The sequence below is a fragment of the Cannabis sativa genome, chromosome 5, assembly GCF_029168945.1.
Source record: "Cannabis sativa cultivar Pink pepper isolate KNU-18-1 chromosome 5, ASM2916894v1, whole genome shotgun sequence".
Lineage (NCBI taxonomy): Eukaryota > Viridiplantae > Streptophyta > Magnoliopsida > Rosales > Cannabaceae > Cannabis > Cannabis sativa.
In genome coordinates, this window is record NC_083605.1 from 13,015,783 (window position 1) to 13,021,030 (window position 5,248).

Below are 5,248 nucleotides of genomic sequence, written 5' to 3' on the forward strand. Positions count from 1 at the left end.
TTTACTGCACCCTCGGCTCTCAAAGCCTTCTCAACCATATCTGCATACGTGGTTGCTTCAGTAGTGGTAATAACCAGATCATGCCGGATCTTTGCACTCAAACCCGCTAAGTATTTTTCTTTCTTACTGAAATCAGTGGGCACAATTCCTGCTGCCAATTTAGCCAACCGATCAAATTTCGTTGTGTACTCAGTGACTCACATTCCTTCAGTCTGAACTAGATCAGTGAACTCTTTCCGCTTTGCACTGCGGACCGCTTCATTGTAATACTTGGAGTTAAATAACTCCCTAAATTCTTCCCAGGTCATCAGCGTGACGTCCCGAGTGAGGGTTATCAATTCCCACCACACGAGGGCATCTTCCTGAAACTGGAAAGTGGCGCAGGTCACCCGGTCATTTCCAACCACTCCCATAAAGTTGAGAATACGCTCAATCATCGAAAGCCATTGCTCGGCCTTCATCACATCAGGGCCTCCCAGAAACACTGGAGGTGCCTGTTTTCGAAATCTTTCGTACAACGGTTCCATACGGTTGCCAACAACAGGTTGTTCTGCTGGCACCGCTGGAACTGCAACGGCCTGAACTTCTTGAGGAGGCACGGCAGGAGGACCCTGCTGCCTCAACCTCTGAATCTCTTCATCTTGCTGGCGGATTCTATCTTGCATCTCCGCAAATCTTTGCTCCCAATCAGGAGGAGCTTGAGGTGGATTTACAGGGCGACCACCCTGAGCTCTGCCACGGCCACGGCCGCGACCACGAGGATTTTGAGGATTCCCCTGACCGCCTCCGGTCTCAACCATGCCACCCTGACTTCTTGTATTTCGCGGGGCGTCCATTTAATAGGACTTAGCCTGCGAATCCATAAGCCAGGCAGGTTAGACAGCGATCAAAATTAACACCGCTCTTAATAACTTAAAGGCAACACACTTTCTTTTCTTTTTAAAGAAATATATTTAATTTAAATCTAATATGCTTCCTAACATGCTTTCACATCACACTTATTTAAAATACTAAACAAGTACGGGCTTACTGAACCGTGAACCGAGCTTTCTCTGATGAAGATTGTACATGTCATAGCAAGCTTCGGTAGACAAACCTGGCGGCTCTGATACCAAAATTGTAACGCCCTAATACTAAGGCACACTACAGTGTTTCTTTTCAATTATTGTGCAATCTTTGCTAATCAAAGAAATTTCTCGAAAAACGTGTCAAATTAAAATTTTTGCTTTAAACATTAAACTTTGTAAAATAATATAATATTTACAAATCCCGGGATCCCGATTTCAAACTTTTGAAAATTTACTGTTTAAACTTTACATTCAAAATATACAAGTTCTGGGTCGCACAGCGACTTTCAAAATACAACACCCAGATGTCCCGAGACCGAACACTCCAGGTCGCGCTGCTTGACATGTACAATCTCACCCAAGCTCAGGTTCATTCCTGTTCAGCCTTCGCCTTTCCTTTACCTACACATGGAAGCAGAAACTGTGAGTCAACAGACTCAGTAAGAAATGCATATAACATACCATATAATTTCCGACCTGTAAATAGGCGCCCATACACCTATTTACAGAGCTTAACAGATGAGTATGAACGTTCATTACCAGGGTACAACCACTATACCACATACACATCGCACCTCACTGTACGAGTGTTGGTAGGGTTTATCCCGATCACTGAGTAACACTGAGTGATGTACCACACACCTTAGCATTTTTCCATGCTTGTGTTGGTATCACTGTATCGCACTCATAATCACAACAATCACTGTACCAATACACTCTATAACTTATTCATACAAGTGTTGGTAGCGTTTAACATAACTCAAGCATGCATATATAAACACATATACACACATTCAGATAATCACATAATACATTATACACAGTTCTTACCTGTTTTCCGAATTCAAGTGTGCTGGCCGACCTGAACGGAATTCACGTGCTAGATGGATGCCCTAATCACAAAAATGGTAATACAGATGAGTGACTCGCTAAATCACTTTCCGGGACTTAAAACTTGAAACTAAAAGTTTCCCTATCGATAAACCTCAAGGCAATACCCTATATATCTCAAAATTGGCCAAAACTAGGGTTCTGGAAAATCCCCCAACAGGTAAACCGGTTCCCATCCGGTATCCCGGTTCTGGGTCACCAACCGGTCGACCGGTTGGTACAGACCACCCAGAACCGGAATTCCGGTTCTGCTGCTGGGAACCAAAAAATTATCCCCCTTGATTCAATTCAATCCCAAACTTTACCAAACTCTCCAGTATACCTATACAATGCATACACAATGATTTCCAGGCAGTAATTCACAGAATAAACCAATACAACTCAAGTTGCCATTAATGAACAAAGCTTGAGTTTCAAAACTCAAGCTTGCTTAAAACCATTCACAAGCATCAAAACCAGAAGCTAGGGACTTAGATTAACTCAATTTAACCCCAGAAATTGAACCCCAAACATTTCAAAACCTAACAGCCACTAAACCTAAACATTCATAGTGAAACTAAACAAAAACTTCAAAAACTTAAAGGGGAGAAGAACTAGGGTTACCTTGCCTTGATTCCTCTTGAATCCTTTACTGAAAACACAAAATTTAAGCTTCCAAAACCCCTTGCCCTTGCTGCCTTCGAAGAAAGAAAGAGAGAAGAGAGAGCTTCTCTTGATTTTTGATTTTTCCTTTATTTTCCAAATGAAAATGAGTTAATTACTTAACTCCTTCTAACTTAAATGCTAGGTGTCAACTACCAAAAAGCCACCTATCTCTTATCCCTTTCAAATGACAAAAATGCCCTTAGACTTAAACTAGGGTATTTCTTTGAAACTAGGGGTAAAATGGTCAATTTCCATAACCCCGCTCAATCCCGATAATTATTTCCTCTAAAATATTCCCCACTATGAAATAGGGTTCTAAACTTACTCATGTGATTAATCTAGCCATCCATCGCATTTTCCGTTGTCGCCGAGCAAAAATTACAAAATTAACATATTTCACATATAAACAAAATAATAACCCTAGAGTTTAATAAAATCTCCGGAATTGAGAAATTATAACTCTAATATTTATTTCTAAATATTGGGGTCCACATTCAAAATTAATTCACAAATAATAATAAAATAATAAAAATTAGTGCTAATTGCCTTTTCTAATCCACATTACTAAAGCGGTCATTACATAATTAATAAGTCAGAGAATTCACTTGGTGAATTTTAGGTCTACTTATTGAAATGTCGGTTATATAGGCCCATGGTCTCCTCACTAGTTGAGATAATACTGCTTGCAGATTCAGTTGATTAATTTTAATTAATCAATTATAATTCTAAAATTAGACTATGTTTTATTTATGAATTTTCACTAAGCAAGGGCTTAATTGTAAAGAAAAGAGGTTTGGGGGTCACTTTGTTAATAAAGAGACTTTGTATGTTCTAATTAATAAATTACATAAATGACAATTTTATTTAGTAATTAGTTATAATTATTAAATAAATAGTTTTGCCATTTATATGATTGAATTGAAAACATGGTATTATTGAAAAGAAGAATAAGTGGTTGAAAAAAATTGGCAAAAATCTAACTAGAGAATGGTCCATTTAGTGTATGGCCATAAGTGGATTTTTCCCCTTATTTTATTCTTTTTTAATTACTATAAATCAGCCCTAAGTCCTAGTTATAAAAGAAACATGATGCTCTCACTCATCCAACTCATTGTCAACTTGACTATTCAACCAACCTAGATGAGAGAGTTCATTCCTTAGTGATTTCAGCCTCCTTCATTGTTATTCCATATTTGAACCTTGAGTGAAAAGAGTGCCATTCCCACACATAGCAAGTCAAGTACTCAATCATAGTGAGTAAGACGGTGGTAACCAAACCCGAAGGAAAGAAAGAGATCCAGGTTCAGATCTTGATAATGCTCTGCTACAGAAAGGAATCAAGGGCTAGAGATCTTGAACGAAAAGAGTCATTATATTCCGCTACAATCAATGTAAAGTTTTCTTAAACTCTTATGTGCTTATTTTTATTGTTTTAGAGAATTCATATTTAGGATGTTAATTCAACATACTTGTTAGTAAATCTAGATCCTGGTAAAATATTCCCAACAAATACAACTTTTGTTACCCATGATTTTCAACTTCAATTCACAATTAGGGACCTTGAGCTTCTCATTTATCACGCTCAGACCATCAGGTAAGGCATCACTTCTTTGAAAATAGAAGCGGAGATAGGATACGACTTACCACAAAGATTAAGACAATTCTTGTCTGCGTCCACACGCTTCACTAAGATATTGGCCAAAGAGGTGCACATTGCACGGAAATCCTCTCTCAAGTATGCACCGAAGCCAATTCCTTGAACTTTCATTTTTTGTGCTACAAGTGTGTGCACAACTCGGGATATACGTTCCAAAGAGCTTCTTGTCATTATATTAATAGCTTGCTTTCGGGGAGAGCACTCTAACACCTTTTTTTCACAACCTTGTGATTTTTATACCTCAATATTGTCCCCTGCCAAATCTTTCTGGCAAAATGCTCCAAGTTTACCAACAATCTCTCTTTTTCTTTTCATTTTCTAACTATCGATGACACAAAATATTCAATTGACAATTATTCACACTAAAAATTAGACAGGAAAAATCACAAAAAAAATATGCAGTGAAGAAGAAGAGTAAAACCTAAATTTTGGTTAAAGAAGAAGGTGGTCGGCGATGTCGGGTGGTGGTGGAGCAGAAGAGACAACTGTTGGGTTTTATGCCCTAAATAAAACTCATTTCAATATAATCAGATTTACTTATTAATATAGATCAGAAATAACATTTAATGTTGCATGGTTCACATGATTTATTTCATGAATATATGTACATAATGTATAAATTCATCTGAAACCCTTTTCACATACTTGATCCTGTTTATTGTGACGTCAACACATTGGAAAGTAAAGATGACTATGTGAATAAAGTTTCCTAGATTTATCAGACACAGGGTTTTACTGATATGATAATCTACAACAAGAGTTTACTTGTATTTGGAGAAATACTATGTTCTTTCCAGAACATTGGTTAAAGTAAAGCTCAGGTTAGATGCATAGAGTATGCATCGGAAGGGACCGATATTGAACTTTGACTTAGATTTAATTAAACTTACCGTAAAATCTATTCAAGTCAATATTTCCTAGTTGATCCTAGATCAAATGATCTTAATCCTGTTATGATTAGGCTCAATCTTGAAAGGCTATTCGTGTT

At 37.6% G+C, this 5,248-nt stretch overlaps 1 long non-coding RNA gene across 1 annotated transcript; it reads right to left on the reverse strand.

The window, feature by feature from the left end:
• Nucleotides 1–1,208: 1,208 nt before the first annotated feature.
• Nucleotides 1,209–2,317, reverse strand: LOC133038549 (uncharacterized). Its single transcript, XR_009688061.1, has 2 exons — nt 1,899–2,317; nt 1,209–1,469 (listed from the first exon to the last, which is right to left on the reverse strand). It is a non-coding gene; the product is annotated as an uncharacterized LOC133038549 (long non-coding RNA).
• Between the last annotated feature and the right edge of the window lie 2,931 nt (nt 2,318–5,248).